At 41.3% G+C, this 12528-nt stretch overlaps 1 pseudogene; it reads right to left on the minus strand.

The window, feature by feature from the left end:
* Nucleotides 1-12054: 12054 nt before the first annotated feature.
* Nucleotides 12055-12172, minus strand: LOC126195957 (5S ribosomal RNA; annotated as a pseudogene).
* Between the last annotated feature and the right edge of the window lie 356 nt (nt 12173-12528).

Genomic DNA, 12528 nt, shown 5'->3' on the forward strand with positions numbered 1-12528 from the left:
ATAAAAATGAAGGTCACAAACAACTGAGCGTAACGCCCGTCACCAGAGCCGCATTATCGGTTTATGATCGCACGTTCGATATGTATCGTTTGGAACCCGCGACTTCGATAGGCAATCATTCTTGGAAATTACAACACTTAACATCATACTAAATTGTCACCGAATAGTATTTTAAGAGGTGGGTAAGTAATAGTTAAATTTTCACTTATCCATGTACGCCTGCTTTGTAGCTGTGTCCTAGGAATTGTATCGCAAATTAACTACATGCGATCTACAGAAGAGTATTCAGTTCTCCGTATAGTGCGTCATTGAATTCGAATAGATGTAACTTATTATCAGACTGCGTTATACCTCAGATGCAACAGTGAAAATAGCTATCTACAGGTAAGGCATACAATGAAACGAGAAGTATTTGATGCTTACCTTGCGCTACAAGAGTCTTCACCGGCAAGGCTAGAAGAAAATTGCTAAGAGCAAATCGCTTTCTTCGTTAGCAAGCCTCAGACTGTTTCTAGGCAACGTCACGGGTGACTTTCTGCCAATGCCTATTGTTGGTGCCTTTGCTTGTCTTATTGGGAATTGAGGGGCCGTCTTTGTAATTCATATGTTACACACGAGTCATAGGCTTTGCTGTGAGTGGCAGCAAAGCAGATCGCAACAAGAAGTTAGATCATGAAAGGCAATTTCCACCACTTTCGCATTTCCGAACCAGATTTGCACCTATTTACACACATTGCCGCGAACGTACTTTATGCGATCATATTAACTGCCGCGTCACGATTCAATGTTTTCCCCGTTGATATGCAATACATTGGTTTTAAATCTCAGGCTTCGCGTTCATTTCAGCTATTGTTTTCGTTCGTGTGTTCATCTAATTAAGTCCAATTTCGGTTCCTGATGACGTCGCAACAGAGTTCACTCGGTGCTCTCAATCTTTATAGATGTACGTTTTATGTTCCTTTGCGGATCAATGAATAAACAAACAAAAATATTAACAATTTTAGCGGTAAGTAACTCTTACTTATCAGCTATCGTACAGTCGCACCTTCCGAACTTGGAGTTTTCTCTTCTAATAAAACTTGATGCCATAAAGTTTTTTGTCCTATTAGCAGATGCGTTTATTTTGTTTATGCGCTTCGCTGTACTATGTGAGCAACAGGGTAGTGGAAATGAATGTACAAACCAGTGTTTTCCGCTTATAAAAGCGTAATGTATAGAAAACATCTACGAATACCTTTGAGGAATCTACGTGTCTGACCATGTCAACGAAGAAAATGGATCGGGACAGATGGATGTAATACCCTTACACTCCTCGCGAAACACAGACCCACGTAATGATTCTTTCCAAAATTTAGTGAATGGAACAGTAAGCCTAGCAATAATTGTAAATTTTATACGGTGTGAGTCAGTCGAAGGTACAGATTTGGATGGGTGTAATTCTTTTCTTAAAACCACATAACTCTTTTATTTCTGAGGAACAAAGGGGACTGTAGCCACCGCAGTCATAAACCTAAGACAGCCAACTTCCCTTTGGCCAGCCACAGCAACGGTTTCTGAATGACAAATAGGACTCTTGATCACAAACTATCTTCTCAGAACTTACGTGGACGCATCGAAGTACATCAGGGTTCACAACCCCAAGCTGGCGACCATTAGCAGGCTGGGTCACTCGAAGGTGCGCATCGCTGTCGACGATACAGAGGAAGCAAAAACACATATGTCCAGCCAGGCTTTCTACGGGGTTGACTCCGCAGATGGGCGCTGTTCGTTCCAGGCTGGTGGTGGAAGGGAACTCGTGTTGTCACTCCACAGCAGACGGCTGGCGGCTTCGTCTAGGAGAATGGGGACTTAGCTGGAGTCGAATGCATGGGATCAGCGGCGACTCCTGTGTCTGAATTCCCTTCACTTCATAAACTATAAACAGTGATTTGGGGAGGTGGCGGGGGGCTGAGGAGGGAGTAGCCTTTGCAAGCTGCCGTTCCCACAATTCAGAATAAATAAGAAAACTGTAATCTACATATTCTATTCATTTATTTATTAGAATAATGCTTTTGGACGATACGGTAAATAAACTTCGGACTTGATTCCCTGTGTTTCATTTTCGCTGCTCCCGGAATTCCATTAGTCTTCGCGAGTTCTGTTCCTTTCCTCCCTAGTTACTATTTATTTCTTTTTCAGACCTTGCCTTTCCTGAAGTACTGCTTATGTGTTGCCTCTCGTAAAAGTGTTGTGTTACCTATTATGTCATTTCGGATTCCTTCATGCCTTTCTCAATGTCGGTGATCTATGTGGGTTTGGATCTGGAGTTGTTTACTCAGTTGAAAGTCTGCCCGGTTAATCTGTTACTATCCATTCTGTATATGTTGTTGTTGTTGTTGTTGTTGTGGTCTTCAGTCCTGAGACTGGTTTGATGCAGCTCTCCATGCTACTCTATCCTGTGCAAGCTTCTTCATCTCCCAGTACTTACTGCAACCTACGTCCTTCTGAATCTGCTTAGTGTATTCATCTCTTGGTCTCCCTCTATGATTTTTACCCTCCACACTGCCCTCCAATGCTAAATTTGTGATCCCTTGATGCCTCAGAACATGTCCTACCAACCAGTCCCTTCTTCTTGTCAAGTTGTGCCAGAAACTCCTCTTCTCCCCAATTCTATTCAATACCTCTTCATTTGTTATGTGATCTATCCATCTAATCTTCATTATTCTTCTGTAGCACCACATTTCGAAAGCTTCTATTCTCTTCTTGTCCAAACTATTTATCGTCCATGTTTCACTTCCATACATGGCTACACTCCATACAAATACTTTCAGAAACGACTTCCTGACACTTAAATCTATACTCGATGTTAACAAATTTCTATTATTCAGAAACGCTTTTCTTGCGATTGCCAGTCTACATTTTATATCCTCTCTACTTCGACCATCATCAGTTATTTTGCTCCCCAAATAGCAAAACTCCTTTACTACTTTAAGTGTCTCATTTCCTAATCTAATTCCCTCAGCATCACCCGACTTAATTCGACTACATTCCATTGTCCTCGTTTTGCTTTTGTTGATGTTATATCCTCCTTTCAAGACACTGTCCATTCCATTTAACTGCTCATCCAAGTCCTTTGCTGTCTCTGACAGAATTACAATATCATCAGCTAACCTCAAAGTTTTTATTTCGTCTCCATGGATTTTAATACCTACTCCGAATTTTTCTTTTGTTTCCTTTACTGCTTGCTCAATATACAGATTGAATAACATCGGGGAGAGGCTACAACCCTGTCTCACTCCTTTCCCAACCGCTGCTTCCGTTACATGTCCTTCAACTCTTATAACTGCCGTCTGATTTCGGTACAAATTGTAAATAGCGTTTCGCTCCCTGTATTTTACCCCTGTCACCTTTAGAATTTGAATGAGGGTATTCCAGTCAACATTGTCAAAAGCTCTCTCTAAGTCTACAAATGCTAGAAACGTAGGTTTGCCTTTCCTTAATCTTTCTTCTAAGATAAGCCGTAAGCTCAGTATTGCCTCACGTGTTCCAATAATCCAAACTGATCTTCCCCAAGGTTGGCTTCCAAACGAGTTGTTTAGTAAGTTGAAAACCAGCTTGGTTAATCTTTTACTAACCATTCTGTACATATGTACAGGAAACTGTAGGCTTGTTTCCCGTATTGTGTTAGATGGCTTTTCAATTTTGATATGGAGCTCTCTGTTTGATTATAATTCTTATGCAATATTACTATTACTTCTGGGTTCCAGTAATTCCCGTACAGTTCTTCTTTTAACTTTCGTCAATTTTTCAAAGTCCGCAAATGCTGTCAGTTTAAACGACTTTGCTGCATTCAGTGTTTGGTATTGTGTTAGTTTCTGTTTCAGGACGACGATTTTGTTTTCTTTCATATATTTTTATGATCATTTGGAACGCCGTTTCCATTTTATGTACTCATTTTTCTGTGTAAATTTTGTCCTTTTTATGGCTTGTTATCCATTCACCTAGGTATTTAAAACAGTTTGTTTCAGATACTGTGCTGCTACAAATTTTAAGATTTGGAGAGGTTTAATTGATATTTATCATGAAATTAGTTTTTTCAAAATGATTTTTTTTACATTTTGCTTCCTTGTTTTTGTAGTTGTGTGATATGTTCGTTGGCACTATGCATGCCATGTCATCGGCAAAAGCCAAACAATCTACGGTGATATTAATGGGGATTCTTCCTAGTAGGAACACCCTTAGTAATGAAGGATTCCTCCATTCTCAAACAACCTTCTCTAACGCTCAAATAAAAATTAGCGGTAGTTAACCGAGTGCCCGTCGTACCCATTATTTTATTTCAAAAGTTTTTGAAAGTTCCCAAATAAATTTTACTTTTGATGTTTTTGTTTCTTAAAGTTACTTTAATTATTTTGTGTTGTTTTACTGTTGAGTTCGAATTCCTTTATAACATTGATTGTTGCATTTCTATCAATTCAGTCGTATTGCTTTTTAGAATCTTCAATAATTATCGTGTACTTCCAGTTTCTCATTTGGCTTATTTCTATTATCTTCTCTAGAGGTAGTATTTGCTTTGCAAAAGACATTTCCATCCTAAATCCTGCTTGATACTCTCCTATTTCTGGGTCAGTAATTACTTCAGCCCTCTTTACAAGTGCCATAGACAAGATCTTACGTCACACTGGCAAGAGAGAGATCCCTCTGTAATTATTAGGATCAGTTTTTCTTAGTTTTCCATCTAGTGAGTGTATTCGTTGATTTCCATTCACAAAGTAAGCTGTTTGTTGACCAAATTTCATTAACGATGGCTGTTAGGCATATAGTAATGTCGTTACTAGAGTGTTCCCGTAATTCAGCAACTGTATTTTTTTCTCTGGATGTTTTGTTATTTTTGAGTAATATGTAAAATTTCTCTGATTTCATCCAATGTTGGTGGGTTTGAGTCTGATTGTATTTTGATTACATTATCAAAATGAAATTGTTGCTTTGGTGGATCGCAGTAGTGCAGTTCTTTGAAGTAGTCCATAAGTTTTCTGCAGTTCTCAGTGTCATTACGTATGCAATTTTCTGTCTTTTTGGATCTATAAACTGTAGACTTGGTGGTGTGTACTTTCTTAAATTATTTTTCAATGTTTTATAAAAGTTCACTTTGTTGTTTCGCTTAACGTGTGACTCAACTGACCTTATATGCTATACACAGATCTTTTCGAGACATTTTGTGGATTTTTCCCAGCTTCTGTATAATTTTTCCTGATCCTGTCTCTCTTATTTGCGTTCCAGACATTCTAAGCTCGTTGTCTGTTTATAATTAACTCAACACTATCATCATTCCACCATCATCACTCTACCATTTCTTTTAAAGAGAGGTAGTTTTTTCTGTCGTGTCAGTAACGTCTTTTTGAAGTTCTTCCCAAAATTTAGCTATCCTGTTTTCCAAATGTCTTTACTAATAATCTTCTCTAGACAACTTCTGTATCCACTTATTTAGAAATTCAACTTCAACAATATAAAAAAACATGCTCTCAGTAGTTGGACCTAACCTCTATACTACTTAGCCACTAAAGGTGTAGAGGGAATTCATAATACCTCCGACAAGTTTACATTAAACATTGGAGCTAGGTTCATTGAGTGATAATACTTACTAAATTGCACTTCTTTCCGAGTACGTTTCAATCTGTGTCGTACATGTACTGAATGATGCCATGAAGCGTAGAATCTGAGCACGCCCTAAAACCCTAGGCAAGAAGTTTACCATCATCACGTCGCCACCTCGTCTTACCACGGCAGGATTGTTCACCCAATACCCTTCCCCTGATTTTAGTGAGGTTGGTCGGCTACCAGCAATACAAAGCGGCTCCATCCTTTCATGAGCTACTTTTCAATTATTTCGGCTGGGCTTCTAGTCGGCACAGATCAGTGCAGGGTCCAACTGACCCGAGAGCAGGATGTTTAAAGACCATAAATTGTCTGGCGGGGAGTTGGGATTAATTGTAAACACAAGAGTACCGGCTATTGCCTTTTGCACTGCAATATTAAGAGTAAACCCTAACCACAATAGGGGTTATCCCATTTAATATGGTCACTATGACTGAATGCAATTGGGACTACTTCCAAATCCTGTTACTAAATCCCGCAAAGGAAGAGTTCGGGTAATTTAGTGCAGCAGTACTGTGGGCCACCGTCATTTAAAAACAGAAACTCTGAAAGGTAGCTGATTTAAACGCTGTTGCATTATGGGAAATGAAAGCGCGACAAGAGCCATAGGTCGAAACTATCCCTTGCAAACACCTGATTCACCATTGCAAGGTAATATTGGTAGTAGCGATCAACCAGCGGAAGCGTGTATACGCAAATACACACCCAAAGACGCACCATTTACTCTCTCTATTGCGTGGGAATTGCTGCACAGGTTCATTAAACGTATCAGATGACAATTCCTGTGCACTGTATGCAATGCAGGTTTCCTAATACCGCAAATTCTAGACCGCAATACCAGTGACTTAATCCGTTAGCCCTTCCCCTTTCAAACGAAATTCTCTCTAATCTTAATCCGCGTTTTGAACACGACCAGATGACTGACCACTGATGTTTCATGACAGTACTTGAATACTAAGGAAACTAAATCAGACGGCAGTTTGACTTCATACCCTTGTATACCGCGGCCTGCACGACACAATACGTTTCCCTTAAAACAACAGGCTTCCTCATTCCTTATCCTTTCCTTAATTGAACTTAGCTCAGGACCAACGTTCTGCTGCACCGCCACATCTTAGAGAAGTGGAAAACTACTAAGAATATGACAGTTTCGATTACCTGGTGATTCTGGTGAGCTCCCTCTCAGAAAACTTTCACCAAGGTGTTCAACTGCATTTTCTTTAAACATGCGACTCAAGTCATCGGCCACGACATATTCAGTGTCACGGTTACTCAAAACGCTAAATGGGAGCGCTAACATTGCGTAGTCTCCACTTGCAGATTCGCCCCCCTACGCCATGGCTTTGCCAGTACCGAACTGCGAGCCTGGTGGCCGGAATCTAAGAGATGGTTGATGTTCCAGATGTAGTTTAAGCTACTTGAGACTGAGCAAAATGCGGAATATTTTGCTTCAGGCGGAGGGAAGCTACATGAGACGTACGAAAAATCACCAATTCGAAAATTAAATTTAATAGTTCACGAACTCCGCATTATGTCTGCTGAATTGGCATCTTTCAGAACTAAACTTTGCCAGACTTTCCGGGAATTTATACCGCTCATGACAAGCGGAAGTCCAGTCTTCATTGACAGTGTGCCAGAATTTCCGTTATCGAGAAAGACACAAACGGGCTTCCTATTTCAAATCAAACATGCAAATTGGATTCGGCCACTAGGAATAGCAGTAATCCTGCGGAATGCCCTTCGTGATCCCCCCTTAATATGCTGTCAGCTATCGCTAGACCTCCCCGTGTTTCACAGTTCCTTGCTGTGTGTTTACCCACATTACTCTTAACACTTTATAATAGACAGATGTGGCTACCGGCTTGGGTTACTATCTGTACCATTCTGCCAACGAGGATCATAGCCTTCCCATTCTGGTCAGCATACTTTTGCAGGTTGCCCACAAAACACTAAACCTTCTAAGTGGCGTAAGCTTTGTGGCTAGTCACAAAACAGCAATCCAAAGTGGTCACTAGGTCGCCCTCATTATAGCGTATTTTCAGCTATTTGCACTTGGCTAGAACCCAAACACGCACTTCAACCGCTATTTCTGCTTGTCTTAATATACCATTCTAACAGTTTGAATGCATGGTCTCGTAGCAGTGTGAATTAATGAAATCCTCTTGGGCTCCCAGCTGCGTCAGGTAGTTAAAATGTGTTATTTGGACTGAAAGAGAGCACAGGTGACCTCACAACAAATGGCGAAGCTATTTAATGGCGAGGCCACAGTGAAACATTAGTCAGTTTCAACTTGAAAATGGCCGAGGACAGCTACGACGAAAGCTCGTGGGATTTTATTGAGCCGACGTTGTCGATGCAAATGAAAAATTTATTAATGCCATTCTAACTGTTCTCCATGTCGCTGCACCACAAAGTACCCGTTGTCGATTAGCTTACGGCGAGCATGTGCGTGTAGATTATTTCGATGAATTAGCTCCCAGAATTTATTAAAGATAGTTTCTGCTGCATGTACTCAGATAAACGCTTCCACAACCTCCGATCCATTGAAGGACTCAGGAACTGATAACAATGTTCAGTACTTGACTCAAAAAATTACGGTACATTCTGCAATTCCAAAATAATAATAATAACAATAATAATAATAACAATAATAATAATAACAATAATAATAACTCCACTTCCTCGGTAGCATCTTCTGCAATACGCCACCATCGCGTAACTCGTCAACCACATTAACTATAGAAGTGAACACACGACGAATTTGCTCTCGTATCTGTTGATCTAAGAGTGCGCTCAGTTTCGCTTCCCACTTGAGCTAACATACCCTCTGTTCTACCAGTGAATTACTCAGCCATGCAGACAGTAATTTACACACACAAACAGATTGTACGAGAATACACAAATCCGGAGCCCTGATATCATAATGAACAATGCGGGCTCTAATAGCATTACTCTGAGAGTAACTTAAAATCTATACCCTCCTCAAAGTTAGCGAACCAACCTGCTAAAGCAGTCTTGCTGCTGGAGATGGCATCACTCACCTCTGATTCCTTCTAGTCTGGCAGGATCGTGGGAAGTGCAACAACATCCCAGAGAGATCTGCAATCTCAGGTCCGTGACCCGACCTATCAGCATCATGGTCCTCAACATGTAAATGAGGTCTTCTCTCCACACCCCCGGGTATCTCCCTGCCTGCGATGCTGAAACAGAGCAGTAGCAATGAATTTACACTAAGTTAAATACAAGACTAAATATATCAATTAGCAAAGCAACTACTCCTTCCCCACGAACAAGTTTTTTATATTTTTTTATTTTTTTATTTTTATTTTTATTTTTATTTTTTTATTTTTTGTATCTCAGACACCTCGCTAGTCTGTAACCACGCTCTTCTAGCATAGTGTTATGAGATAAGTGAGTGGAAATGATAAACTGAGGCGGACGTAATTTCAAGAACTTCCATACTACCATTAAAGGAAAACATCAATATTCAATTCAACAACTTACTCAGCAATTACAAAATGCAACTACAGTAATTTCTGGAAGGCACGATAGTAAAATAAATTGAAGAGAAGAATTTATGATTACCTAATTATACATCCATGGAAAAATACTGCTGTAACACGAGTGACATTAAGGCTCAGTAAGACAAAATATTCCATTTTACATAAACAGCGCTACTAATTTTTGAAAGCAGTTTACAGAATGTACTATAAGTATTTACATGAAATTTCTGCCATTTGATTGTGTAGATGGTTTAAGTCCGTTGCTCGTGGTCTCGCGGTAACGTTCTCGCTTCCCGATTACGGGGTCCAGGGTTCGATTAGCGGCGGGGTCAGGGATTTTCAGCTGCCCCGAGATGACTGAGTGTTGTTGTGTCGTCTTCATCATCATCATTCATCCCCATTACAGTTGGAGGAAGGCAACGGAAAACCACCTCCGTTAGGACCTTGCCTAGTATGGCGGTGCGGGTCTCCCGCATCGTTCCCCTGCACTCTCTAAAGAAGCATTGGACTTCATTTCCAGATGGTTTATGGTACTGTACAGTCACGATTTTGAAATATGCTATTTTCAAGTACCACAATGCCACATATGATCAGACTTATATACATGAAAGTCATCTTCGAGATATTTTAAACTTTGTTATACAGGGTGATTCAAAAAGAATACCACAACTTTAGGAATTTAAAACTCTGCAACGACAAAAGGCAGAGCTAAGCACTATCTGTCGGCGAATTAAGGGAGCTATAAAGTTTCATTTAGTTGTACATTTGTTCGCTTGAGGCGCTGTTGACTAGGCGTCAGCGTCAGTTGATGCTAAGATGGCGACCGCTCAACAGAAAGCTTTTTGTGTTATTGAGTACGGCAGAAGTGAATCGACGACAGTTGTTCAGCGTGCATTTCGAACGAAGTATGGTGTTAAACCTCCTGATAGGTGGTGTATTAAACGTTGGTATAAACAGTTTACAGAGAATGGGTGTTTGTGCAAAGGGAAAAGTTCTGGACGGCCGAGGACGAGTGGTGAAAATGTAGCACGCATCCAGCAAGCATTTGTTCGCAGCCCAGGAAAATCGACTCGCAGAGCTAGCAGAGAGCTGCAAATTCCACAATCAACTGTATGGAGAGTCCTACGAAAAAGGTTAGTTATGAAACCTTATCGTCTGAAATTGGTTCAAGCACTGTCTGCAGCTGATAAGATTAAAAGAATCGATTTCTGTGATTTTATCCTTGCTCAAATGGAAACAGATGAATCTTTCGTTTCAAAGATTGTGTTTAGTGATGAAGCAACTTTCCACACTAACGGGAAAGTCAACCGTCACAATGTCTGTATATGGGGCACTGAGAATCCGCGGGAAACAACTCAGTATGAACGTGACTCGCCTAAGATGAACGTTTTCTGTGCCATTTCAGCCAATAAAGTTTTTGGTCCCTTTTTCTTCGAAGGTGCTACTGTAACTGGACTACAGTATCTGGAGATGTTAGAGAATTGGCTGTTCCCTCAGCTCGAACAAGAAGCACAACAATTCATATTTCAGCAGGATGGAGCGCCACCACATTGGTCAACTACCCGAGGCGATGGATCGGCCGCCAGGCAGCCCGTGACAGAGCACTTCATTACTGGCCTCCAAGAAGCCCTGATCTTACCCCCTGCGATTTTTTCTTATGGGGGTATGTTAAGGATATGGTGTTTCGGCCACCTCTCCCAGCCACCATTGATGATTTGAAACGAGAAATAACAGCAGCTATCCAAACTGTTACGCCTGATATGCTACAGAGAGTGTGGAACGAGTTGGAGTATCGGGTTGATATTGCTCGAGTGTCTGGAGGGGGCCATATTGAACATCTCTGAACTTGTTTTTGAGTGAAAGAAAACCTTTTTAAATATTCTTTGTAATGATGTATAACAGAAGGTTATATTATGTTTCTTTCATTAAATACACATTTTTAAAGTTGTGGTATTCTTTTTGAATCACCCTGTATAATGCAGGCGTCACACTAAACAAGTTTAACATACTTCAACGATGACGTCATTTATAGAAGATCGATCATGCCCAATATTGTGGTACTTGAAAATAGCCAGTGGCATAAACGATCTACACAGTCAAATGACGGATCTCTGACCTAAATAACTGTGACCCTATACCATGGCAAGATTATTACACTCGTCCCAAAACTGAGTTCCTATTAAATATAGCAACCAATACGACGGGAGACACTGCACTCATAAGCGTAACACAGCAGACTCGCCATTTAGCAGCGACACAAACGGATTCCTGAATCTCGACCAGGGCTTTTCTGTACAAGCAACGAAGAACACCAGGGCTCACAGCCCCATGCAGGCTATCATTAGCACTTTGGAACTCACAGTGCAGGAGTTCTCCCTGACGACACTGAGCCAGCAAAAATAAACATGTCCGGCCAGGGATCCAGCGGGGTCACAGCACGTTCCTATCTGTTGGTGGAGGAGAACTCGCGTTGACACTCCGCAGCAAACGGCAGACAGCTTCGGTTAGTAGGCGCCAATGTCGCACTCGTCACAGCGCCACCCAACATCGCTTGCGGCAAGAGGCTGCGCAAATGATCGAATGCAATGGAACGGTGGCGACTTATGTATCGACACAAAATTGACATTTAAAACACCAGAAAATCATGCATTCGCGGTTATTTGATCGCAAGTTTACCAGATACATAGCCCAAAATTACAGCTGGCAAATGTGATAGGCACTCGGCATTCAGGCCCCAAATGGCCTATCGGGACCATCCGACGGGCGTGTCATCCTCAGCTGAGGATGCGGATAGGAGGGGCGTGTGGTCAGCACACCGCACTCCCGGTCGTTATGATGGTTTTCTTGACCGAAGCCGCTACTATTCGGTCGAGTAGCTCCTCAGTTGGAACCACGAGGCTGAGTGCACGCTGAAAAATGGCAACAGCGCATGGCGGCCAGGATGGTCACCCATCCAAGTGAGGGCCACGTCCGACAGCGCTTAACTTCGGTGATCTGACGGGAACCGGTGTATCCACTGCGGCAAGGCCGTTGCCAACAAATATGATAGGCCATGGCGAAATGTTCGCATGTGAGTCTGACTTCCCAGTGTGCCTTATTAATTAGATTTTTAGGTGCATCGTTTTCATACAAGTTATAAACTATTCCAGTGAGGGCCAGAATAGAGAGAGATTCTGAAGTCAGAATCATATTGTAAAATTGGGATGTCTTCCTGCTATAATTTTCGACTCTGTATCGCGTTCAGAATTTTACGTCTTGTTTCAGCATTTCAGTTGGCAACGTCACTTCTCGTTACTCTATTCGAGGGCTTCTGTAAATAAATAAATATGTGATATAAGCGGGGTATTTACGTGATGCATACTGAATTCAAATGTAGTAACAGTTCGCTTGG

Source organism: Schistocerca nitens, chromosome 7 (assembly GCF_023898315.1).
Source record: "Schistocerca nitens isolate TAMUIC-IGC-003100 chromosome 7, iqSchNite1.1, whole genome shotgun sequence".
Classification (NCBI taxonomy): Eukaryota; Metazoa; Arthropoda; class Insecta; order Orthoptera; family Acrididae; genus Schistocerca; species Schistocerca nitens.